The sequence below is a fragment of the Trichechus manatus genome, unplaced genomic scaffold, assembly GCF_000243295.1.
Source record: "Trichechus manatus latirostris isolate Lorelei unplaced genomic scaffold, TriManLat1.0 scaffold00030, whole genome shotgun sequence".
In the NCBI taxonomy this organism is placed as follows: Eukaryota; Metazoa; Chordata; class Mammalia; order Sirenia; family Trichechidae; genus Trichechus; species Trichechus manatus.
The window spans coordinates 9,477,158-9,504,743 of record NW_004443966.1 but is presented as its reverse complement, the minus strand read 5'-3'; the positions used below and the strand labels follow the sequence as shown (position 1 = coordinate 9,504,743).

Here is a 27,586-nt window from a genome sequence, read left to right as displayed (position 1 = left end):
GTCAGTGGCTGATTATTCAGAAGTAGATCTCCAGGTCTTTCTTTGGAGGCACCTCTGGGTGAACTCAAACCTCCAACCTTTCAGTTAGTAGCTAAGCATGTTAACTGTTTGCACGTCCAGGGACTTCTAACCTAACAATAAATCCTTCAAAAACCGGTTACTGTCGAGTCGATTCCGACTCAGAGCAATCTTACAGGACAGAGTAGAACCGCCCCATAGGATTTCCAAGGCTGTAATCTTTACAGAAGGAGCCCTGGCGGTGCAGTGGGTAAAGTGCTGGATTGCTAACCAAAGGGTCCATAGTTCGAACCCACCAGCCGTGCCACAGGAGAAAGATGTGACAGTCTGCTTCTGTAAAGATTTACATCCTTGGACACCCTGTGGGGCAGCTCTGCCCTGTCCTATAGAGTCACTATGAGTCAGAATTGACTTGACAGCAGTGGGTTTAGAATCTTTACAGATGCAGACTGCCACATCTTTTTCCTGCAAAGCAGCTGGTGGGTTCGAAACACCCACCTTTAGGTTAATAGCCCAGTGCTTAACCGCTGCACCACCAAGGCTCCTTAATCTAACAACAGGGGTAGGTTAAGCAACCATTCAATGGATGATGTTGCAGTCATTCCTAATGATTGTCACAAAGACCATGTAGCAGCGCATGAAAAAGCTTGTGCCTTTACTTATCAAGTAAAAAAAAAAGTCAGATACAAAATGGTATAATCATAATTACGTGAAAAACTGTAAATAGAAAAAAAGACTGGAAAGAGTTTCAGAAAGATATTATTAGTGATTTTGTTAGTGTGATAGAGAAATTGTGGGTAACTTTTTTTTTGGTACATGTTCCAAGTCTAAAATTTTGTAATTATATGGATTATGTGAGAAACAGATTAATAGCCCCTCAAAGATTTTCATGTCAATATCACTGGAATCTGTGAATATGTTACCTTACTCAGCAAAAGGACCTTTGTAGATGTGATTAAGTTAAGGATTTTAAGATGGGGAGATTAGCCTGGATTATCCAGGTGGGCCCAATATAATCACAGGGTACTTATAAGAGAAAGGGAGGAGTGTTAGAAGGTGCTCTGCTGGCACAATGGTTAGGCGCTCGGCAGTTGGCCGAAAAGTTGGTGGTTCGAACCTACCCAGTGGCTCCAAGGGAGAAAGACCTGGTAATCTGATTCTGTAAAGAGTAAAACCAAAAAACCAAACCCATTCCCGTTGAGTGGATTCTGACTCATAGCTACCCTGTAGGACAGAGTAGAACCGCCCCACAGGGTTTCCAAGGCTGTAAATCTTTACAGAAGCAGACCACCACATCTTTCTCCTGCAAATCGGCTGGTGGGTTCGAACCACTGACCTTTTGGTTAGCAGCTGAGCGCTTAACCACTGTGCCACCAGGGCTCCTTTCCTCTAAAGATTATAGCCCAGGAAACCCTATGAGGCAGTTCTACTCTGCCACATGGGGTCACCATGAGTGGAAATCAACTTGAAAGCACTTAACAGCAACAGCAATGGGCAGGTCAGGGTCAGAGACAGACTGGAAAATGCTGCGGTGCTGGCTTGAAAGTGGAGGAAGGGGCCCTGTGTCATGGCGTCCAGGCAGCCTCTAGAGACTGGAAAAGACAAGTAACTGGAGTTTACTCTATAGCCTCCAGAAGGAACACAGTCCTGCCAGCACCTTGACTGTAGCCCAGTCAAACCCATTTCAGACTTCTGACCTCCAGAATCATAGAGTAATATATCTGGGTTGTTTTAAGCCTTTAAGTTTGTGGTAATTTGTAACAGCAGCAATGGGAAAACTAATAGCTATTTGTATAATAAAAAAATACTTTTCAAAAGTGTCATCTATTAGAACAGTGTGATATCAAATATAGTGGATTAATCACGTATTTTCTTTATGCTCATGCCCGTGACATTTTCCTTTGGCCGAGGGAGAGCAGTGATTCACGGCTCTGGCTTCGGAAGAGCAGACCTGAGTTTGCACCTCAGATGTTGGTCGTGGGGCCCCAGGCAAGGTCCTTAAATGCTTTTCTGATCCTTGAATCTACATGTATGTGGACCCTGAAATATGATCACATTCAGCTGCAGTGGGCCCTATGAGGGTAGACTTTTTTTTTTTTTTTCCTTCTCAAACGAATTTTTTGAAATTGTAAAAATAATATAACATTACAAGCAGGATAGGAAATAGAGAGGAAAAACTCCCACAACTCCTTCACCTTAACGCAATAATTCTTTTGTTTATTCCCGGCCAAACTTTTTTCATATACATATTGTGTTAGTCAGGACTCTTGATTGCAAGTAACTGAAATCCAACTCATAGTAGCTTAAGTTCACAAGGGAAACTTGTTGGTTCAATAAGTGGGAAGTCTAAGAGTGTGCTGGTTTGGGAATAGCCAGATTCATGTGCTCAGATGATGTTGTCGGGGTCCTGTGTCTCTCCATGTCTTGGCTCTGCTTCCTCTGTGAGGCTTCATTCTCCAGGGGGTTCTCTTTATGTGGTGGGAAGAACAGCCAACAGCATCGTGACACTTCTGTGATCTATAGCTCTCGATCCCGGAGGGAAACAAAGTATCCACATATCGGCTATCATGCCAAGACTCTGATTGGCTTTTCCTGGGTCACATGCCCACCCCTTGGCCCAGTCAGTGTGGGTGGGAGAAAGAAGTATCATGATTGTCAAGGCCTGAGGCACATACCCACTCCTGCAGCCAGGGACTGGGAGAAGAGTGTGGTTGTCATCCAAGCGGAGGAAGGGCAATTTCTTTAATGGAAACAGAGGTGCTGGACACACAGAAACAGGAGCCATCCTCTATCCATATTTCATATCATGTGTAATTTTTATACCACTCGATAGTCTTCATACTTGTCATGTTAATGGATTTAGAAATTATCATAGTTATCATATCATAATTTACCTAACCATTGTTAAATATTATTGGCTACTTAGATTGTTTCAAAAATTCTTCTGTTATTAATAATGCTGTAATGAACATCTTTGTGCAAGTAGCTTTCGCTCTAGTTTAGATTATGTCTGTAAGACAGATTCCCAGGAGAGGGGGTAGAGGTGAGAACAATGATTCATTTTGCCAAACTGCTTTCCAGAAGGGCTGCACCCCTATGTAGGGAGAGGTGCGGCTGCTGAGGCTGGAGGGTAGGGTTGTGTCACTGACAGGCCTTGCAAACTGCAGTGGGTTGAAAGGATACCACAAACTGGTGTACCCTGAGGTCATGACCAAAGCAACAAACAGGAAATACACTTACCCCGCTTAAAACTGAGATAAAATGCAAGCTCACTTGTAGGTGGGGAGATAACACTTTTTATCTGTCAGGCTGGCAAAGCTTGAGAAGACTGATAACATACAGTGTTTATGAGACTGGGGCAACAGATACCCTCACACCCAGCTGATTAACGCAACCTCATGTGTGCAGAGTAGAACTGTGCTCCATAGGGTTTCAAGGCTATAACCTTTCAGGAGCAGGTTGTCAGGCCTTTCTTCTGAGGCACCCCTGGGTAGGTGCCTCTGGGAGGGTTCGAACTGCCAACCTTTTGGTTAACAGTCAAGAGCTTAGCTGTTTTTGCCATCCCGGGATGCTTACTCAGCTGATAGAAATGGGAGTTATTACAGCCTTCTGGGAAAGTAATCTGGTCATATGAATATTGAAACTAAAAATTCACATAGCTTTTGATCTGGGAATCTCATTTTTGTGAATCTATCCCATAAAAGGAAAGTACCGGGTCTATTTCTTGTTGGTCTTTTCACAGGCTACAGCTCCCTGCCGAGCTAGGTCCACCATGTGTCTTTAGCTTTATCTCGAGGAGGGACCACACTCATTTTGTTTTAAACAACTAAGCATTTGATGTGGATGGTGGCTGAGGCAGCTAGCTGTCTCCAATAGCCATTTTCCTCTTCTTTCTTTTGGTAAGACAGTGAACCTGTGACAGCTGGAACTCGACGGCGCTGCCTTATTTTTTCAAGGTCTCACAAGTTTTCCGCCTTTGACAGGGCGCAGTCTTACCGCTTTTCTATCACTCTCTATTATTGGAAGACATTTGTGTTTTCCTTGTCTGACAGGTTTCCGCCTTACACAGGTTCCAGCTTTCGCAGATGTTACCGTAGAACTCACAGAGTCTCTGACTACTCAGCTGGAGACCACATAACCAAACCTCCCGGACAGCTAGGTATGGCCATGTACAATGAGATGTGAGTGAAAGGGATCTTTGCAACTTCCAGGGGTGGATCAATCAGATCTGTTCATCTGGAAATTTTGACCCTTGAGAGAGACTAAAGAATGTTTGCTGGTCTCTTGAACTGAGAGGATGTAGAATTGGGAGCCACAGAATGGCTGCCTTCTGCCATGGGGACAGAGACACGGGGAGGGAGAGGTGGTTTGCAGAGAGAGGAGAGCAGTGCAGAAGGAAAGCAAAAGAGGTGGAGCGGGGATACCTCGAAGTCCCCGGGTGCCTCAGGGTTTCCTAGTCCTGACCCTTAGTTCCCACTCCTAGCCTTCTGATAGATTCCTCATTTTCCTTCAGCCAATTTGAGTGATTCTTCTGTTATTTGCAAGAAAAGGAGCCTTCATAAAGATAGAACCCTCCAGCATAAACTTTTTTTTTTTAATTTGATAGCTGTAGATGTGGCAGGAAAATTTATTGAGATGTGTGTTTGCTTTCGCAGCTATAGAAGAATTAGAACAACACCTATTTGCTTATCTATTCTTGGGATGTTCCCTCCCTGTTCTGAGAAAGCAGACAGGCTTGGGTGTCCTCCCTCAGAGGAAGTTTGAGTTTTGAGGGGATTAGTCTGGGGGAAGGGAGAAGTGTGTTAGGGTGGGGTAGGTAGAAGCAGTGAGAGTGAAGGGAGGGTCCTTGAGATAGGAAGGGGATAGCAGTCTGGGGATTCTGTGACTTTTGGGGGCCAGAGCCCTGGTGGCACAGTGGTTAAGAGCTCAGCTGCTAACCAAAAAGGTTAGCAGTTGGAGAGCTCAGCTGCTAACCAAAAAGGTTAGCAGTTTGAATCCACCATCCGCTCCTTGGAAACCTTATGGGGCAGTTCTACTCTGTCCTATAGAGTCGCTGTGAGTCTGAATCCACTCGACAGCAACAGATTTTTTTTTTTTTTTTTTTTGGTACCCAGCCTGGCTAGTCCCAGGGAGACGGTGAAACCTCAGAGGGGCCTGACAGCTTGGTGCATCCAGAGAGACTGGACCTTAGGTTCTGGCTTTCTATACCTGACTGTCGCTTCCTGATTTCAAGAGACCAGTGGGTTTGGAAGATGAGCAGACCAGTGATGACCAGAGACTGGCAGACAGAGGGGACTCCACTAATACCTTGCTCTGTGTGAGGCCTTGAGGCTTTTGCATAATCCAGGGTAAATTAGTGCTGTGGTTTTCATTCATTCTGAGGGAAGCAGACCTTAAAACCAGCATCTGAGGGCCAGTAATTCATTTCTGAGGTGACGCAGGAAACACCAGCAAGAGAGTGGGGAAGTGAGAAAGGGAAGTCAGCCAGCGAAGGGTATGTTATTAGCATTTGCTCTATTTACTTCCACTGGAGAATTCTGGGAGTCAGCTTAAAACACACACTTCTGAGTTATCCTACCGAGGGGTTGAGGATCTGGGGTATTTACACACCAAGTCCAGTCGGTGTTTGTCGAGGGCTTTTCCCAGGGAGATTAAGCCCCATGCTCTTCCACTTGCCTTGCACTGAGGCTGAGCAGGCTCCAGCTGCCAGAGGGAGCAGGTAGAAATCAGGGCACCTTGAACCATAGTTCGCAAGGCCTGTGGGAACGTGGGTGGTCCCACCAGGTACCAGAATCCTCTGCTACGTGTGGGAATGGAGCCCAAATAACAAATAATGACTGAGCTTGATTTCCTGCCCTACCAGCAAGGTTGTAGGGGATCCAAATCAGATTTTATTTTATTTAAATAAGTGTGGTATTTCTTATACCCCCAAGTTTGTGGAGTAAAGTTGGTACCTGTCACACAAGCTGTGGGGCAGATCTGGGGTTCCTTGTGTTACCACCTCTTGTATCTAGCACTGTGCATTGGAATTGTAGGGCCCTGTCATTGTCTGCTGAATGCAAATACTTTTGCACAATATTATCTCATTAAAACTTTTGCTTACAGGATTCATACCTTTGTCAAAACCTTTAAAATTTCCTTTCTTCTTTTGTTAAAAGAAATGTAAATTCCTTGTCGGGCACATATGAGTGCCTGCGGCTCTCAAAGCAGTTTGTAATTAAGCAGTTGAACAACCTGTAGGTCAGAAGTGTATGGATTTCATTTTCTTTTGTCACAGTTGCTATTGATGCTGTTAAAGTAAATCGGCAGCTTATGTGGGTTTTTTCCTTAGGCAGTGCTGGGGTGGATGGTGGTGGGAGCTTGTTAACACAGAAATGACTCCTCTGAGATCAGAGGATCAAAGGGAGCACCGGTGTAAGTCAGAGCTGACAGGGATAGTGAGGTAAACTCTGACTGACCTCTACTCCCTCCAGGTGTTCACTCCAGGCTCTCCAGATGTCCCACCCCCACCCTTCAGGGCTGGTGTGTATGGAAGGGACACATCACTGGCTGAGGGAAGGAGAGAGGGCCAGTGGTGCCAGAGCCTTATTTTCCAGTAGAATCTTCATTCTTTCTCCAGGAAGTTCTGCTTCCCCTGCCTTTGGTATTACTCTGCCAGCTTTCTGTTGATGACAGATTCTCTGTCTTGACAGGTTATATTTCCCTGCATGAGATAGGGCCATCATGTGTGTTGGGTCTTATCTCCAGGAGGCCCCACCAAGGATCCCACTGAGTTTTAGCAGAGCCTGTGACCACCCTTACAGACCAATAACTCAGCCTCCCTTACAGCTAAGGGTGGCTATGTGAGTAAGTTCTGGCCAGTGGGATGTGAGTGAAAGAAATGTTTGCAACTTCCAGGTTACATCCTTGGAAATAAAGCTATTTGCCGTCCATTTCCTCTTTCCTCTTCCCACTAGCTGGGAAATGGCAACAGCTGAAGCCTTGAACCCAGAGATGAAAGCCATGTTAAGTTTGGCAGAAATCACAGTTCTGGATCACCTGTGTCTAAACTAGTACTCAAAAAAGAAGTAAACAAGTATATATCGGGAAGCCCTTTTTTTGTTTGAAAAATTTTAAATCTTATTTGTGGTGAAAATATACATAACAAAACCTACACTCATTCAATTTCTACACGTGCAGTTCAATGACATCGGATACAATCTTCATTCTGTGTCACCGTTCTTGCCATCTCTACTCGTATTGTTTCACCACTGCTCCCTAAACGTTTCATCTGTGCTTCAGAGTTACTGTTGTCAGTTTGATCTCGTATAGATAATTCTTTAAAAGTGCTCAATGTTCAAGGCCAACATTCTTTACTAACTGGGCTAAACTGCTGTTTAGTTTAGAGATGACTTCAGGGGATAGTTTTGGTTTAAGGATTAATGATCATCTCTGGGCAATAGATTTGGGGGTTCCCCTAGTCTTAGGGGGTTCCCTAAGTCTGGTTTCCATAAGAACGTAAACCTCTGTTCCACATTTGTCCTCCTATTGCTGTGGTTTCACCTATTGTGTGCTTGTGGGAATCTCTTTCTTATAGCAACTTAGCCTGTACTCCATATGTAGGCATTTTGTTGTTTTTTTTGCCCAACATACTCTTCCTACTAAGAAACTAAGAAATGATTTCTCCCTCATTCTATGTCAATCATAGTGCCTTACCTGCCCCATATTACAGGGGTGGCCCTGTCACCAGATCTGACCAAACAAGGTACTCCATCATCCTGTTAATAATGATTGGTCAAGAAGTAAGCATGTGACCTAAACAAAGCCAATCAGAATTGTTCTGTGAGTTTTGATACATGATTGCTGAAAGACAGAATACTCTCCTTCTAGGATCAAGGGAAGGAGCCCTGGTGGCAGCCATGGTAAGTGCTCAGCCTCTAACTGAAAGGTCAGCAATTAGAACCCACCAGCTACTCCATGGGAGAAAGATGTGGCAGTTTGTTTCTGTAAAGGTTACAGCCTTGGAAACCCCATGGAGCAGTTCTACTCCATCCTACAGGTTCGCTATGAGTCAGAATTGACTCGACAGCAATGTTTTATGACCTTGCCAAAGGAGCCCTGGTGCACAGTGGTTAAGTGCTCAGCTGCTAACCGAAAAGTCGTCAGTTCAAACCGCCAGTCACTCTGCTGGAGAAAGATGTGGCAAGTCTGCTTCCGTAAAGATTAGCCTTGGAAACTCTATGGGACAGTTCAACTGGACGACAATGGGTAGGGTATGGTCTTGCAAAACACCACCTATAATCTTGCCCAACGGAACAAACTTGTGTCTGATGTAGTCTCTAAGGAGCCCTGGTGGCGCATTGATTAAGCTCTCGATTACTAACCTAAAGATTGGTGGTTTGAACCTTTAAAAATGCTCTGCAGGAGAAAGACTTTGTGGTCTGCTCCTACAAAGATTATAGCCTGGAAAACCCTATGGGGCAGTTCTGCTCTGCCTCTTGGGGTTGACTCGACACAACCTAACAACAACAATCTAGTCTCTGGATTCAGCTGATGATGTGCAGGCAATGCAACAGACACAGAAACATGCTGAACTGCACCTAGAGCACGCAGTCAGCAAAATCTAGATGGGAAGCTATTCAGGTCAAGCGGGTTTTCAACAATTGGGTGAAACAAAGGGATAGAGGTGGAAATATGGGTTGAAAGATACTGTCTTAGTCATCTAGTGCTGCTATAACAGAAATACCACAAGTGGATGGCTTTAACAAATAGAAATTTATTCTCTCACAGTCTAGTAGGCTACAAGTCCAAATTCAGGGCATCAGCTCCAGGGGAAGGCTTTTCCTGCCAGCTCTGGAGGAAGGTCCTTGTCATCAATCTTCCCTTGGTCTGGGAGCTTCTCTGCGCAGGAACCTTAGGTCCAAAGGACACACTCTGCTCCCGGCACTGCTTTCTTGGTGATATGAGGTTCCCATGTCTCCCTGCTCGCTTCTCTCTTTTATATCTCAAAAGAGATTGGCTTAAGACACTGTCTAATCTTGTAGAACTCATCAGTATAATTGCCACTAATCCATCTTATTGCATCATAGTGACAGAGATTACAAAACATAAGGAAATCACATCAGATTACAAAATGGTACACAATCATACAATACTGGGAATCATGACCTAGCCAAGTTGACAGATATTTTCGGGAGACACAATTCAATCCATGGCAGATACTTAGGGACATATCAGCTTGGAGAAGAATGTCAAGACTAAACCCTGATTTAGGAATGCACATCTGGGTGATTACTACAAAAATCAGGGTCTAGGAAAGGGTGTGATTGGGAAGGGGCACGTCATGGGGGTAGGGGGAGACTTCTATTTCTTGACCTGGTGGGGTGACAAGAGAGTTCACCTTAGAGTAATACATTTGTTTGAGGTATTTGTGTGTGTGTGTGTGTGTTTGTAATTGTGATTTATTTCATAGTTAAAAAAGAAAGCATTCTAAGGACAATATAAGCCTGGAGCTGCTGGGTGCCATGACTTCTTCTCTATGCAGAGAGCTGCTTGGGAATGAAGCCATCCTAAAGGAACGTAGGGTCAGGAAATAGAATGTGAGCCATAAAGTCCATTGATGATCTTGTTTGATGTTCTGCACCCAGCCATCCTGAAGCTTGATATATCCATGGACTTTTCAGTTACGTGAACCAATAAAAGTCCTTTTTACTTACAGTGGTTTGATTTGCAATTAAAAGAATCCATCCTCATATCTGTAGATCCTCAAAAGGCTGGTGAATGTTCCTCAAGAACTGCAACTACAGGTTTCCCTGTACTTTTGGTGACTGCTTCGATGGTCTGCAGTAACACACATTCACCTCCATGCACAGGCAAACCTGTTCATCTTCATTCTCATGATGTTCTTGAGGGCTTTATTCCATATTTCATAACAGTGGGGTCCATCATTATTCACTGAGGCTTGGCTTGTTCTGATCTTGTCTGAGGGCCAGCAGTACTCATTGGGGAGGAGATAAGAAGGAATGTTTTGCCAAACACTGATAAAAATTCTGTCACCTGGAACAGTTGGAAGCAGCCCTGGTGTAAAAATGGTGTAGGGGCAGCATCTAACCTCCTCTAACTTCACAAGGCGGAAGGAGAATCAAGATCAACAGCACGAGGCTGATTCTTTTGAGGCAGAGGTTAGACATGCCTCCTCTCTCTGCCATCTTTACCAATTCTGACACCAAACGTCCCTCCCACGGCATTCTCTACTTCTCTGCTGGCCTCGATAATTCATTGCAATGGCCACACAGAACTCACAGACAGTACTCCTGATTATGAGGTTTATTAGGGAAGTAACAGGTTACAATTCAGGCTCAGGAACACTCAGGATACACTTCTTCCATCAGGACAGCCTCTTTTCAGCTGTGCTCGCAGGCAGACCTCTCTCTGGCTCTAGGCCTCTGCCCTGCTCAGGCAAGTGTTATAAAGCTCTTTAGCCCCTGCCAATAAGTCCCCAGAGGCAACCCAGGCACTCAGCTTTCTCACTTCACTGTCTCCTGCTAGTCTCTCCTGCTACCACTTCTCTCGCTGTCTTCAGGGTTATAGCTCTCTCTGTGTCTCCTGGTTCCAGAAGCTTCTCAACATAGGGATCCCAAGTCCAAAGGATGCACTCTCCGCTCCTGGCTGTTCTTTTCTGGTGGTGGTAGGAGCCTCTCTTTTCCGCCTCTGGGTGGCTCATTTCAAGCCCAGTGGGATGGCAAAACTGACTAATCTTCTTGGTGGGCCACAATTATCTTATTTGCAGTCCCACCCAATCACTTGGGTGTGAGTTATAAGACCATGGCTAGAAAGGCCACACAAAAGTGATCGATTCCATCACACCTGGAGGTGCAATGGTTAAATGCTTGGCTGCTAACTGAAAGGTTGGTGGTTTGAACCCACCAGCTGCTCTGTAGGAGAAAGATGTGACACTCTGCTTCCACAAAGATTACAGCCTTGGAAACCCTATGGGGCAGTTCTACTCTGTCTTATAGAGTCACTACTAAGTCAGAATCGACTGGAAGGCAATGGATTTGGTTTTGTTTTGGTAGAACAGTTGGCACATTTGTTGGGTTGGGCTGTGGTCTAAGGGAAGTAAGGGGCAGCGCATGTGTTTCAGGTATAATTCATTCATTCATCATAGATTCATTGATCTCCAGGTACTCAACAATACAGCCAGGCTTGACACTAAGAGAACTTGCAGCCTGCGGATTGTGTGGGCGTGAAGATCTATGTGGCATAACCTGGGGAGTGCTGAGAGGTTCACTTGTCTCTAAACATCTTTGGTCTGATTCAAGCCCCTCCTCTAGGTTCTGAAATTTCCATTGTTTGAATTATTTTTTAATATTGCTGCATAACTCCCAGGGAATCCAATTTCAAATGCAAAAAAATGTGTTAACTAGAGGAATGAGTACATCATCCCTTTAGAACCCACTATCACTATGATGAAGAGTAGGAGAGGACAGACATTTTGATGAGAAGACAGTCCTTGGGAAAAATCTGCAGGCAGGAAGTAGCGTCTAGAGTAAGGGGGTGGGGAGAGTGATGGCCAGGGTGAAAAGAATTACAGACAAGAGAAGGCGAGAAGTGCCTATTACTTCACCATTTTTCTCACATTTTGGAAGTACCAATGACCCGGATATCTCTCCTTGGTAAGAAAGTGGGACTTATTTTGTAGTCCAGGCCTTGAAGCTGGACAGACCTGTGTTTGAATCCTAGCTTTGCTACTTACTAACTGGTGACCTGCACCAAGTCACTTATGAACTCCCAGCCTCAGTTTCTTTATCTGCATATCACAGAGAAAATACCCACCTTATTGGGTGGTTGGGGGGAATAAATGAGAGTAATGTACATAAGTGAGCCCTGGTGGTGCAGTGGTTAAGGGCTACAACGAGCTACATCTGCTAACCAAAAGTTGGGAGTTCAAATCCACCAGCCGCTTCTTGGAAACCCTATGGGGCAGTTCTTCTCTGTCCTATAATGCACATAAGGGGCTTGGCACAGTGCCCACGCACATTTGTGTTTCTCAGTGAATGTTAGTTCCTGTACTTGGTTGAATAATCCCAGCTGTTTGACAACTTTCATGTCTAAGAGATGATATACTTCAAATGGTCCTCTAGATCAGCTTTATAAACCTGTTGCCATCAGGTCGATTCCAACTCATAGCAACCCTATAGGACAGAGTAGAACTGCCCCATAGGGTTTCCAAGGCTGTAATCTTTGATTACACATCTTTCTGTGGAGTGGCTGGTGGGTTTGAACTGCCAACCTTTTGGTTAGTGGCCAAATGCTTAACCACTGCGCCACTACCAGGGCTCCTCAGATCAGCTTTATAGGGGGGCTTTTTTGGGGAAGTTTTATCCTGTAAGAAAAAAAAGTAAAATGCTCATTCTTTCGACATTCTGCAGCCACATTTCTCAATATCCTACTTTCTATTTATTTGTAATAATAAAGTATTTCTGGCCAATTTCAGCCTCTCCTGAGTCACACTCTAACTACTCCCACCTTTACCCATGTCAGAGATAAGGAGTCTTAGAGTTCTTCCCTTCCCCTTGTTTTTGTTTTCTCAGAGTATCAGCTTCTGGTGCCCAAGGCAATCAGGAAGCGCAGGGAGTTTCCTTTTCTCGGCAACAGAAAATTGAAAATAATGATGTGTGGAGTGTTGGCTGTGTGCCAGGTAACTGGGCTATGCATCTTACGTGGGTTTCTTAATCTTTAAAATAACCCTATGGGTGGGGATTATTACCTCAGATTTATGGCCCAGTGGTTAAGCACTCAGTTTCTAACTGAAAGGTCAGTGGTGGTTTGAACCTACCAGCCGCTCTGCGGGAGAAAGACGTGGCAGTCTGCTTCTGTAAAGATCACAGCCTTGGAAACTCTATGGGGCAGTTCTCCTCTGTTCTATAGGGTCACCATGAGTCGGAATCAACTCAATGGCAAGAGGTGTATAGGGCTGTTTTAAGGATTAAATGAAATAATGTTTGAAAAATTGCCTGGAACAGCAATACTCAAGACACGTTAGCTGTCATTATTGCTATTATTTTTCTGTAAGGAGACTGAGACTCAGAATGGTTAAGATACTCTCCTGAAGTTACTCAGCTGAAAGGCTGAAGAACCAGGATTGGATCCCAGGACCTGCTATCCTTAAAACCAACGTGAGAGAGCCACTATGTTTCTTAATATCTTGATTGAAATGATGAAACATAATCAATTTGAACAATGACAAAAAATTTCCAATCCCATTTTAACAGGATAGTCCACCATTTCTGGCCAGCACATCTCCCTCCTTGCTGATATGCTTCTTGTATAAATGCCAGCTTGAGTCCTTACCAACTCCCTGAGCACAGCCTCATAAGATGTGACTGCTTTTCCAGACCCATCGCTTACTTTGTCTCATACTGTTAGCAGGCATTACGGTGTCGATAGTGTGCCCTGCTCCTCTCTGTGGCCTCCTGGGATTGGTCGAGTTTACTTGATGCCGAGCACACTTTTCCTTATGCTGTTCCTTGTGTCTAGAATGGTCCCTATTCCCACATGTCCAAAACTAGCCACTCAATCTTTAAAGCTTCATTTCTCAGAAACTGTCCCTGATCTACCCTGCTGGACTTCAGCTATCCCTCTGCTAAGCTCCTTGCTCTTTTAAAAGAGGAAAAAGGGACTTCTCTTTAATTTTACTCAGAACTTGCTAACTTGTGTTATAAATTATGCATGATACATATATACATATGCATATATAAATATATATAAATTGTGATTGTTAAGATTATGTGTCAACTTGGCTGGGCCGTGATTCTCAGTGATTTTGGCCATTAAGATGTAGTTTGGCAGTTGTATAATGATGTGATCACTTCCATGATAAGATTTCATATAATTTGATCACTTCCATGACGGGATGTACTGTGAGTAGCCAATCAGTTGAAAAGGAGTTTCCTTGGGGGTGTGGCCTGCATCCAATATGGATGGACTTTCTGGCAAAGTTCATGGGCTTTTGCTTGCTCTGGATCCTGCAGCTAGCTCCTGTTCATCTGACCTTCAATTATTGTGACTTGAGCTAGCAGCTTACCTGGTGTCTTGCCTGCCAATCTTGGGATTTGTCGGTCTTCCTAGCCTGTGAACCAGAGCCCTGCTGTTTGACTTCTTGGTCTTGGGTCTGCCAGCCCCTGTGACTACGTGAATCAGGAGAAGCCTCCAGCCTGACCCATGGACTTGGGATGTGCCAGCTTCTACAACAGCGTGAGCCATTTCTTAATATAAATCTCTTCATAAATATTTATATGCTTTACTGGTTTTACTTCTCTAGAGAACCCAGCCTAAGACATATGTCTATTGTCTTTCCAGAACAAAGATTTGCCTTCTTCATTTTTTTCCCACTGTGTTACCAAAGTGTCTGGCATGGATAGCACTCTAGAAATGTTAGTTCCCTTCCACTTCCCCTTTTCCCCATCGTAGGCACATTTTTTTTTTCCTTTAGCTTCATTTTCTTTCCCCAGCATCAACATTCCATTCCCTGCTGCTGAGTGAGAAAATGCTCATCTGGGTCCGCCCCAGGCAGTTGTGTTTTGATGAGACAACACCAACAAACTGTTGTAAAAATAATTTAAATTTATCTAAAGTGGTTATTGCATTGCAGGCTTAAGGAACAGCTAGTGGGGGAAGCTGCTAATCCTGTTTAGAGGGTGGGTTGTCCCGGTATATGTGATGTTTCATTTCAGATATGGATCTCAAATGGAAACCCTATAAGATTTGCATTCAGCAAAGAGGGACTCTATTTCCAAAAGAACTACCTGCAAATCTTGTAGCTCTATTTTTAGTATCCATGCTTCTCCTCAAACCTCTTTGGCAGATCAATTATCTAATGAATGTGTTCTCATATGTAGATACATTTAACAAAAATTCTAGGCAACTTTTATGGCTTGGAGGTTGATGTTTTGAAAATACATTGTTATCAGGCCATGTAACTTTTTATTTTTAGCCAGCAGCTCCCCTCTCAAATCCTCCCACCTGGATGAAGTTCTTTCTGTCCAGCAATCCCTTCTCTTTTCTGATTTCCGGGAAGACTTATTTTTCTGCACCTTCTTGTAGCTTGTACCACACTACATTTTACTTGTGGCTGTCTTTTTTGCAAGTCTTTGTCTTCCAGAATTAATTTTAATTGGTCCTTGGGCTCGGCCAATTTTAAATTTTGCCTGTACCAAGAGAAAATCGTAATTGTTGCACTGTTTACAGGATGAGGTATTCTAGAAGACCTACTAACATACCTATCATAGATCTATAAATATCAAGTTGCAACAAATATCTTGCCCTTCCTTGGTATTCCACTTCCGTAGAGAAGCAGGTGAGTAAACAGATTTCAGAAGTTGGGCACCTAACTGCAATTTTGCTTCTATCACCAATGACAAATACGTTGTTGTTGTTGTGTGCCGTTGGGTCAATTCTGACTCACAGCGACCCTATAGGATACAGCTGAGTTGCCCCATAGGGTTTTCAAGGCTGTAAGTCTTTACAGAAGCAGACTGCCACATCTTTCTCCCATGGAGTGGCTGGTGGGTTCAAACCATCAACCTTTCAGTTAGCAGCGAAGCACTTAACCACTGTGCCGCCAGGGCTCCTATGACAAATATAGGGGGGTAGAACCCACATGGTTAGTTATTTAGCTATCTTCTCATGGATATTTATCTCCATATTTAATTTTCAGGCCCTGAGAGAGCGTAGATTTACTTTATACAGCCTATAGTTCTAGCACAATGCCTTGTACATAGTAGGCACTCAATAAATATGAGGATTGGCTGACTGATACATATGCTCTCGTGGAGCTTCTCTGTGGGAAACATGATGGAGAATACAGTGCTAATAGCTAACTCAAAGTCTTTTTGTAAGGAAACAGAGTATAAATAAACACATAAGTAAAAGTAAAATAAACTAATGCTGTCAAATTTTGGAAATGCCTCTTGGGCTCTGATCTGTAGTATTACCTGGATCAGAAAGACTGGCTGTAGAAGACTATTGAGGACCATGAATGTGAGGCAGAATGCATTCTCTCTCTCTCTCTCTCACCTTTTTTTTTTTTTTTTAATGTTTAAACACAAGCTGTAAGAACAAAATGTTTCTAATTAAGATACTCTGATTTTTCCTTCCATTAATTCCATCTTTCTTCAAAGTTAATGGGTGCATATAATGACTCCACATCAAAGGCTCTATTCTAATGGTTTAGGAGATGTGAGTTTTATTAGAACAAAGCAGAATTCCCAACCCACAACAGAGCAATTTGTTGAAGTTATTTTAGAGTTGATTTATGAATCACTCTTCGTGAAATGGGCTGGATCCTCAATATGTGTGCTATCCTTCTAAACCTTCTCCAAGAAGCCTATCAGCTTTCCTCCCCGCTTCCTCTGACTCCCCACCCCCCTACCCTATCGCTTGCACACTGTAATTATCAATTTTCTTCCCCATCTCCTCCCATTAGACCATGAGCTCCTTGAGAGCAGGTACTAAAGTTTTCTCAACTTAGTACAGGTATCCCCTGCTTTTCAAAAGTTTGCTTTACGCCACTTTGCTTTTACAAAAGACCTACATTAGTACCTGTTTTTGCTAACTGAAAGAAATCTGTAGAGGATTTTCACTTTTACAAAAAAAGATGAAAAGTGGAAATAGCGTTCAGCGCTTGTTTTGCAGTGAGCCATTAAAGAGGCAGCGCGCACCCCCAGCGGCGATGCCAAGCTCCTTCCCTGAGGTCTACACTCAGCATCTCAGCATCACGCTGCCAGAGCCAACTGTGTCTGTGAGCATCTGTGCCTTCTCTCGATTTGTTTTGTGCATCTGCTAGCAAGATGAGTCCCCAGGTCTCAGAAAAGCCTAAGAGAGCTCGTAAGGGTTTTATGTGTTATTTGGTAGGTTATTTTTTTGGGTCTGGGAATGCTCAAAAACTTTTCCTGTATAAATTAATGGTATTTGCCTCTTTGCTTTATGCTGTTTTGGCTTATGAATGGTTTCATAGGAGTGCTCTACTTTTGGATAACGGGGGAAACCTGTATATTCAGTGTCTCAGGAAGTGCCTGACTTAGGCATGCAATAACGATCGGTTAAATGAATGAATGGATAATGACGCCTCACACATATATAGTGCTTTATGCTTAAAAGGTACTTTCCTATGTTATTGAACTCTCACGATACTCTGAGGCAGGCAGGAAACCCACTATCACCCCTATTTACAGATGTGAGACAAGGTTCTGAAACGCTGTGCAATCTTAGGGCAAAGAGGCTGCAGTTTGAGGGAACACCAGGACGCATGTCTGTGGACTCCTGCTCTGGAACCCTTTCCTGCACATACATCAGAGCTGTTTGCTTCCTGAGCCAAGCGCCAAGGGAAAAACAAGCTTCTTCCCTGAGTCCTTTTCACTCCGTCTGCTCTGCCTCCAAACTTCACTCTTCTGCTCGATCCTTTCACTTCTGACTTGCCCTAATTTTTCTTTAGGAGCCATAGTTCTCCTATATGCAGACGAAAGATGAAAAAAAACATACTCTTCTGTTGATTCTCTAGTTACCCCAACCTGTACCTCCTGGCCGAGGTGTGCAACTGTGGAATAAGCAGCATGAATTGGGGGTGATGTGCATGAGAGAGGAAGATGTGGCTGACTGATGTAGCCAGAGAGTGCTGCCTGGAGGACTATCAGGGCAAGGGGTGGCAGTACTGAGGTCCTGGCCTTGGCCTGGAGTTCCATTTACCCACCCCTCACATTTCCAACATTCTTCTCCAGGGGAAATCTGGATAAAATGAACTGGTAGACTAGAGAGAATAATAGTGACAGTAAGCCTCCAGTGGGTTGTTGATACAAATCGGAAAGAGTGTTTAGGGAAGGGGTGATCAAGACAGGCAAGCAGTCAGGGCTTCCTTGCTATGCTAACATATTTGATAATTCTATGCTATTGGATTCTATTGTATTCAGTTCTTCTTCCCACAAAGTCCTGAGGATGGACGCTAAGAGGAGGGCAAAGGAAGGATTTCTCAGTTGGCCTTTAAAGTAAGCAGAGACCTTTTCTTGAAAGAGAAAGGGAAAAGCAGTACAGTTTACAAATCCAAGAAAAACAAGATGGCATGGGATGTTTGCCAACGGCATAGATGCTTATATCATCTGCAAGTTAAAATGAAAATGACAGGGGAGCTTGTTGGCCTTGTCTCAGTTTCACACACAATACCCAGATCCTACACACAATATCCAGATCCTACACACAATACCCAGATCCTACACACAATATCCAGATCCTACACACAATACCCAGATCCTACACACAATATCCAGATCCTACACACAATACCAGATCCTACACGCAATACCCAGATCCTACATGCAATACCCAGATCATACACGCAATACCCAGATTGTACACACAATACCCAGATCATACACACAATACCCAGATCATACATGCAATACCCAGATCATAAAGCACTACCAACAATGATATCATTCCCTATAGTCCTACTCCCTCACATCTAGTTTACAAAGTAACCCAGAAAGACACATATTTTATACATACAAACCTAAGAGCTACACACAAAATAAGACCTATCATTTGATGAGTACTTAATGTATATACTTACATATATTTTACTTCTCCCAGGAACACTGCGATAATAAGAATATTGTAAGTTGACAGATGAGAAAACGGAGGCTCAGAGAGGTCAAGCAACTTGTCCAAGGTCACATACCTGGTAAGTGGGATTTCGGAATTCCCACATATAACTGTCTGACAGGGAAGCACATGCTCCTACTCTGCCTCACATGATATACATACCAAACCCCAAAACCAAACTCATTGCTGTCGAGTCAATTCCTACTCCTAGCCACCCTGCAGGACAGAGTAGAACTGTCCCATAGGGTTTCCAAGGCTGTAATCTTTACAGAAGCAGACTGCCACATCTTTCTTCTATGGAGTAGCTGGTAGGTTCAAACCACTAACCTTTTTGGTTAGCAGCTGAGCACTTTAACCACTGTGCCACCAGGGCTCCTTGATATACATACACATATATCCAGTTCAACCATGAGCAAGCAGTCCCTCTTCTGCCTATACCATATGTTACAACACTCATGACATATACATAGTTTTGTACATTCCTTGTGTATTCCTCTTATGTCCCCAATTAAACTGTGAACTTCTGGAGGGCAAAGACTGGCTCCATTTTTTTTAAATCTCATATCCTCACAGTCAGTTACACGTAATTGGCCTTAAGGAGCCCTGGTGGCGCCATGGTTAAGCACTTGGCTGTTAACTGAAAGGCTGGAGGTTTGAACCCACCAGTTGCTCTGCAGGAGAAAGATGTGGCAGTCTGCTTCCGTAAGATTACAGCCTTGGAAACCCTGTGGGGCAGTTATACCCTACTTTTTGGGTCGCTACAAGTTAGAATCGACTGGACTACAAGAGAACAGATGGAGAAGCTAACTAAGAGGCTAGCAGTTTGAACCCACGGAGAGGCTCGTAGGGAGGAAGACCTGGCAATCTGCTTCCTTAAAGATTACAGCCTAGAAAACCCTGTGGGGTAGTTCTATGTCACATGGGGTTGCTATGAGTTGAAAATCGACTAAACGATACCTAACAACAACAACAGACTATTTTGAAGGTCACCAGGAAGGTTAACTAGAAAGGCAGGAGGAAGGCGGGAATAGGGGCTATTTATTGAGCACCTGACCCTTAGCTAGGGTTGGAGATGCAACGACAACCAAGCCAGTAAGGGTCCTCTTCTTCACGGGGGCTCATTGTAGAGATCGGGGTCACGATCAAGGACGTAAGTCACCCAAAGGACAATCTGCTGAGTGTTCGTTAGTAAAATAGGAAACCGAGGAGCCGCAGGCCCAGGCGTCTGCAGGGTTCTGGCAGTCCTACTGCGCACAAAGGCATGACAAGGTAAAAGTAGGTCAAGTGAAACGTTTTGAAGTGGTGGAACTTGACGGGCCAGAGGTCTTGGGCCCCATGTGATGCGCGATAAAGCGCGCAGAGCTGGGGGTGGGGGGGGCGCGTCCGAGATAAAGGGGTGTGGTCGCCCACTCCGCGCCGACAGCTTGCCCCCGCGTCCCAACGCCCCCGGCACCGGGACACTGGCGGTGGGGTCTCCCCTGCCGACCATGAGAAAAACTGGGAGCGCCGGCTAGCCCCCCCACTCCTCACTGTCCTTTGTGAAACGCCCCCAATTGTGCCTCATCGGCGGAGCCCGGTCCCTGAAGGCGAACTGGGCTGTACAGGCCCCGCAAGGGCTGAAAGGTGAGGGCTGCGCGGTGGCAGGTTGTCTCCAGAACCTAGGCTTCCCCTCATTAGATCCCCTTCTCCTTTCCTCTCAGCCGGTAGCCTCGCTCCGGCAAGCGAGCGATCCTCTCCCCGCCCCTCTCGCCTCCCGCTCTGGGCCTGGGGGGGCGGGGCGAGGGCGCCAGGCTGCGCGAGAGTTCTGCCCAAATCCCGCGAGACTCGCCTGCCGCCGCGGCTGCCGCGTCTTACGTCTTTCCCTTTGACAAGTCGCCGCTGCTGCAGCAAAAATAAAGGACGCGGGCGCCGCAGCCGCTGGCGAGCCGGGCTCGGGTCACCGGAGCCGCGCCCCACCCCGCCAGCTCCGGAGCCGCGCACGGTAACGCCTCCTCTCCTGCCCTCATGCCCGCCTGTGTGTGCGCCCGGCTGGCTGGGCGAGGCCGGTCGGGCCGTTCCGGGGCCGCCGCCGAGCCGGGCCAACGGGGTCCCGGGTGGGCAGCGGGCGGAGGCCTGAGGGAGCCCTTCCGGCGCTGTGCGCTCGCCGGCCCCCGAGGCCGCCAGTAGCCCGGCGCCTCCGGAGCCGTGTTCGAAGCGGAACAGCCTGCCCGAGGGGGCGGAGGGACCCGCCCCTCTGGAGGCTCGCTGTAGCTGCCCCTGGGCTCTCAGTGGTCGCGTCTCTGACTCTCTCGCTCGTCCCTTTATCCGCTAACGAGCGCCCCTCCCCCCGGCCGGGGCTCGGGCCGGGGGCAGCAGCCCCACTCTGTCGAAATCCGGGGACAGCCGCGACCCCAGTGTACCCCGTCGCCGGTCGCCTCTTGAGAGGCGGGGGTTGGGACGACATCTCTTCTTCTCTCTTCTGCCTTTGAGTGGGGGTAAACCTTTCTCCAAATCTGTTCCCCCACTCCCCGATAATATAACAGTTTATAAAGCCTCTGCTGCCAGGAGGGGATGAGAGACGCATTGTTTAGTTTCCAGGGTGAGCTGAGGATGATGATGACAGGAGCTGTCCCAGGGAACATGGTGATGGGTGGCAGGTTCATGGGAGACGCGGGGAGGGCAGGAGCCGGCACCACCTTTCCTAGGAGGTTATGTAAAAGACTTGCTATCCATCCTAGAGAGCTATGAGACACAGGGGCAGTGTTTGCCTTCATTTTAAATAATATCTTTAAGTAATAATACTGTAGAAAATTTGGATGAGCAGAATAATAGGAATAACAAATCTGAACAAACTAACCCATCCTTGTAGTTTCACCTCCAGAGATAGCATTTCACGTTCACATTTTGGTGTATTTCCTAACAGACACTTACGTCTTTTTTAAAGAGCACTTGTATGGGACTTCCTCATTCTATACAGGTTCCAAAAAATGAATTGTTTTATCTGAGTCACTTAATTGACCTGCTCGATTAGAACTGGGTACTTGTTTATTATCACTGGCTCTACTCTGTCACTCTTGCTTTCTTCCGGCCTTCTTCCAAAATGATTGTTGGCTAAATGGTTTTGAAAATCAAACATTAAAAAAAAAGATATTCTATTTGAATCTTGTAGATATGTGTTTCTACAGTTCTGCCCGTGATGGGTGCTGAAAAGGGGCAGTATTTGTGGAAAGCAAAGAAAGTATGATTATTCATAGTGGGAAGAAACCTATTTACCTCAAGGTTTTACAAAATTGATTTCGATTGGTTATTTTTGGGCCAGAATTGTTGCATGGTATTGCTTCATAGTGCTTTTTGTGATTGGGGTGGGATGGATATGTACCTTTGATTATGTGTGTATATTTCCATTGTATGTATTTATACAAGCAAAATTGAGTTTCCTGAGTGCCTGTGTGCATAATATGCACATACATATATACACACACACAAATGTTCTGTGTACGTTTGTATTCCTTATGAGTTAAAATGTATTGTTACGGTATTTGAGAAGAGACAGCGTTGTGTAGGCCAAGAATAGTCTTGTAATATTTACCCCAAGTCACATGACAGGATTGTATGGCAGAATAAGACATCTAGGGAGGTTGGAAATCTGGAGGCTTTTAAAAACAGGATAGATTGTCATCTGTCTGGGGTTGTTGTCATTGGAATGGATTAAATGGCCCATTAAGGTCTCTTGTAATTCTAAACTTTTATGAATTTTGCTTTCCTTGAGGTTCTTATCACTTTGCTTCTTAAATTTCCAGTCATGCTGTTGGCATGTGACACATCCATTTATTTGCTAGTCATGTATTCCACTCCCAGTTCAGGCACCTTGATGGTGGTACATAGAAGAGAAAGCAAATGTAAATGTGTCCATTAATCTGCTTATTAATATAAAACTATTTCCTGAAAAATCCCTTTGAGTTCAAGGAATTTTGTAGAATGTGTTGTTGATTGGGCTGGTTTGATTAGTAGAGGATGCCAATAATAAATACAAGTCTAATGTCCCAAGCATATTTCCCCAAAAAGTAAGACTAAATCACTCCTCTTTAATATTTGAAATGAAAAAAAAAAACAAAAAACAAAAACTGGATACATTGAACAGCTGATCTTTTAAAATTCAGATTTTCAGAACAAAATGATAATGATGACATGGCTTGGGGAGTGGGGAGAAGTTAGTGTTAGGATTAAAACGTAACTGTAGACAGCTATTGAATTGTGAAACAAAACTTGAATTTCATACTAAGATAACTATAATGATAGGTAACAAACTTACTGTAGTCGCTTGAGAAGTTTTTATTGTAAGTAAAACTTTGGTTTAACAAACAAATGAAATGTGTTATTACGGACACATACTGTAGATTATGATGACGTTGAAAACGTATCAAAGCTTGGTCAGATTGTTTTAAAAGTTTGCAAAGCCAGCAAAGTCATATCAGCTAGCAATTTTTTTTTTTTTTTTTACTATCTTGGCCTTTTCTAATGAAAAAAAAGTAGTATAGTAATGGAGCATAAAATACGTAATTTACTTTTTAGATGCCAGATCTGATTTTTGTAATTTTAACTTGTCCTGCTATCGTTCTAAATTAGTGGAAATATTAAATTTCAAGTGAGATCCCTGGGCAAGGAAATATGACAGTCACATCAGATGACTGATTTTATTTTTAACTGTTTATTTTGCATCCCCTAATCTTGACAGTTTACATAAACATACATAGTACAATGATCAAAACCATGAAATTAGCATAACAGTATTAACAAAACTACAGACTTTTTGCATTTCACAAATCTTTCCTCTAATGCCCCTTTTCTGTACCAGAGTATAATCCATTTAGTTGTTTTGTCTCCTTCTTGTTGGGTGCCATCGAGTCAGTTCCAACTCATAGTGACCTATATGACAGTAGAACTGCCCCATATGGTTTTCTAGGATGTAATCTTTGTGGGAGCAGATCACCAGATCTTTCTCCTGCGGAGCAGCTAGTGGGTTCCAGCCACTGACGTTTCGGTTAGCAGCCAAGTGCTTAACCATTGTGCTGCCAGGACTCCTTTTTGTCTCCTTAGTCTATGTGACAGACCTCAGTCTTTGCTTGTTTTTCATGACCTTTATGCTTTTGCTGAAGACTGGTCAGTTATTTTATAGAATATCTCTCAATTTGGGTTTGTCTGATTTTTTTTTATGATTTGATTGAGGTTATGCATTTTGGGCAAGAAAATTCTGAAGTGATGTTATGCATAATTAATTTAGGGGGGCATACGATGTTGATATGTTTTGTTACCAGTAATATTAACCTTAATAACTTTGTTAGAGTGGTCTCTGCTAGATTCTGTACTGTAAAGCTACTATTCTTCCTTTTGTAATGGATATGTATTCTGGAAGAGACTATGCAGATATACTGTTTCTCCTCAAACTTTTCTCCCATTGATTTTAGCATCCATTGGCGGGTCTCCTCTGCAGCAGTTATTTCTGTAATGACGATTTTGTATTTTACTCATAACATTTATATTTACTGATTAGGATTCTTCTGTAAGGAAGAAATGTACCTTCTTCATTTGTTTATTAAATTATTTATATCAATATGGTTTATTTATTAAAACTAATGAATTCATATTGATATCTTCTATTCAAATCCAACATCACAGGTTTATTCTAACCTTCCCCTTTTCCTTTTTTGTAACTTCTTTCTTTGACAGTGAGAAACCTGGCTCTCATTATCTACAATATATTTACTTATTTGTTCAGTCCTAATTTATAAATCAGGGAGCCCCTGGGTGGTGAAAATACTTACGGTACTTGGCTGCTAACCAAATTTTTGGAGACACGAGTCCACCCAGACGCACCTTGGAAGAAAGGCCTAGAAAGCTACTTCCGTAGAAATTAGCCATCAAAAACCTTATGGATCACGGTTCTACGCTGACACACATGAGGTCACCATGAGTCAGAATCGACTCTGCAACAGCTGTTTTTTTTGTTTATTTTAGTTTATACATCAAGTAGTTACAGAATTGCTAACCCATACCATTGTGAGAAGCACAGTGAAGTATTCGTGTAGAGTTGTTTTTTGTCTTTAGCCTTATAGTATCTAGTCAAAATACTGTTTTCCAAAATTACTTAATTCTTCTCCACCCCCTTCAGTGATGTTATGTTATTTATCAATATGAATAATACAGTTAGGTACATTTGTTACTGTTTGTATTCCATTTGAGTTCCCCCCGTCTTGGCTGATTTTATTTATTTTACTATAACTAAACATTATAGTAGAAGCATCACTCTCTCCTCCTTCCTACAGCCCCTCCCCCCTACCGTTTGCCTGCCTCTTTCCCATTCCCTGTTACTGATATCTTTAGTTTCTGATTTATCCTTTTTAAATTTCTTTATACAATGATACATATGTATTTTTTTATACACTCACTCCTCACTTACCGACAATCTCATTATCCAACATTTCGCATTTCCGACAATAGCAAAAAATCTACTATCCGACTGTTCTGCGCGTTGATGACGTACATCTGATAGTAACGAACGTTGAAGTGTGAGACGAGTAATGCTGGCTGCGATGGTTAAGGATACATGTCAATTTGGGTGGGCCATGATTCTCGGTGGTTTGGCAGTTATGTAATGATGTAGTTACCCTCCATTTGTGATCTGATGTGGTCATCTTCCATTTTGTGATCTGATGTGGTCATGCTTCATTTTTGCATAATGCTGAGTTTCGCATAACGACCTGGTCTTTGGAACCTAACTGTGTCGATAAGTGAGGAGTGGGTTTATTCCCTTTTTTTTTCAAACAATTTTTAAAAATTGAGATATAATTCACACATTATACCTGTCACTGTGAAATTGCCTATTCTGGACATTTCATATGTGTAGAATCATATGATATGTGGCCTTTTGTTTCTGGCTTGTTTCACTTAGCATAATTTTTCAAGGTTTTTCCATGTTGTAGCATGTATCAATGCTTAATTCCTTTTTATGGCTGAATGATACCCATTGTATGTATATACCACATTTTCTTCATCCCTTCATCAATTGATGGGCATTTGGATTTCATATTTTGGCTGTTATGAATAATGATGCTATGAATATTCATGTACAGGTTTTGTGTGTATGTATATCTATGTTTTCATTTTTCTTGGGTATCTACTAGGAGTGCAGTTGCTGGGTCATATGGTAACTCTGTGTTTCATACTTCGAGGAACTGCCAAACTATTTTCCTGTCCCCTTTCTTACATGAGGAGTGGCATACTACACCCTTTTGAACTTTCCTTTTTACATTTCACATTATATCCTGGAAAACACTCGACATCAATTCACAGAGATATTACTTTTTTTTTTTTTTTTACAGTTGAACAGTACTCTAATGTATATATGTATCTTAATGTATTCAACCAGTCTTCTATGTATGAGCATTTAGGTTGTTTCCAGAATTTTGTAGTTGTGAACAATGTTGCAATAAATGAACTTGTGCACATGTATTTTTTTTTTTTTTTATTGTTGGAGGTGTTTCTTCAGGGTAGATTCCTATAAATGGGATTTCTGGATCAGCAGTTAAGAGCATACGTGCTTGGTTAGGTATTGCCAGATTTCCCTCTGAAAGTATGCCAGTTTGCATGCCCATCAGTAATGTATGAGAGTGTCTGTTCCCACAGAATGTATTGTCATGCTTTTTAATTTTTTTTTTTTGGCCAGAGATGACTGATTTAAAAAGAAAATGCTCCGTGGTCATTGCAGTGACCCAAAGCCAGTGTGGAAGGGCACGTAATGCCTGCCATTGATAGGTTCTTATAGCTAGAAAATGACATACTTTGTCTACTAATATTGCCCTAATACATGCACGCTATTATATGCAGGTGAAATTGACTGGAATGCAGTTTCTGGCCTAGCCAAGATTGCTCATTTGAAACGTTTTTCATTTAATGGAGGTACTGCATTGATTCGTAATACCTGTGCTCTGAAATACTTGTCAACTGTAACAAAGGATAATTGAAATTATAAGGAGAATCTTTTTCCCCTAGCATATGTATGGTAGAGTAGTTATTGGTTCATGCTGTGTACTCATTATTTTGAACATTCCTTACAGTGCATATTTACACCCATAGTATGGTAGTTTTGTTTTTTTTCCTGATATAGTAATTATTTTGAGCAGTAATGGCAGTACTGGGAACCTGTCATATTTCTGTAAGGAAGAAGATCAATCCTAATGAAGAAGAAAGCAAAAGTTTAAAGTTCTGGATTAGGATAATCCGATCAGATTTTAGCAGTGCCGAGATAGTAAGACTACATGAAAAACACCCCCATTTTGCAAGAGTTCTGTCCAGCAAGGCTGGAGATTTAGGTTCTTTCCCAGAAAGGGCAAGAGATCCAAGAGAAACCAGGAACTACCAAGCTGCATTTCCTTGGGCAAGTCACTTGATCACAGTGAATTCAGCTGTCTCTTTGAGAGGGAAGCATAGGACATTACACACAGAAGGCATTCCTTACTAAATGTTTTTGAATTAATCCTGTTACGTGGAAACAGTATTTCTTTAATGGCCTTAAGGTAAATACTAGGATCATGCAATCTCGTGATTATCTGACTTCTGCAAGGGAATCAGATACTTCTAGGGTGGTACCAGAAAGGTACAAAATCAGATACTTCTAGGGTGGTACCAGAAAGGTACAAATAAGTGAAGGGACTTATTGATGGCCACACAGTTAAGGGAAGGGTCAGAACCAGAACCCAGGGCTCTTTGAAAAGGCTGTTTTGAAAAGATTCTGGTAGCTGGGCACAGGGTGGTGGTGGTGGTGTTGTTAGGTGCCGTCGAGTCGGTTCTGACTTACAACTGTCCTATGTACAGCTGAATGAAACACCACCCAGTGCTGTGCCATCCTCACAATCGTTATTCTTTAGCCCACTGTTTCAGCCACTCTGTCAGTCAATCT

At 43.4% G+C, this 27,586-nt stretch overlaps 1 protein-coding gene across 4 annotated transcripts in view; it reads left to right on the top strand.

Moving 5' to 3' along the window:
- Nucleotides 1-20,494: 20,494 nt before the first annotated feature.
- The window catches only part of HERC1 (HECT and RLD domain containing E3 ubiquitin protein ligase family member 1), a 196,323-nt gene continuing 189,231 nt past the window's right edge, over nucleotides 20,495-27,586 (top strand). For all 4 annotated transcript variants that reach the window (XM_004374646.2, XM_023729707.1, XM_023729706.1 and 1 more), the window contains exon 1: nucleotides 20,495-20,632. The gene's annotated coding sequence lies outside the window, so the exon portion shown is untranslated. The remainder of the gene's footprint in view (nucleotides 20,633-27,586) is intronic.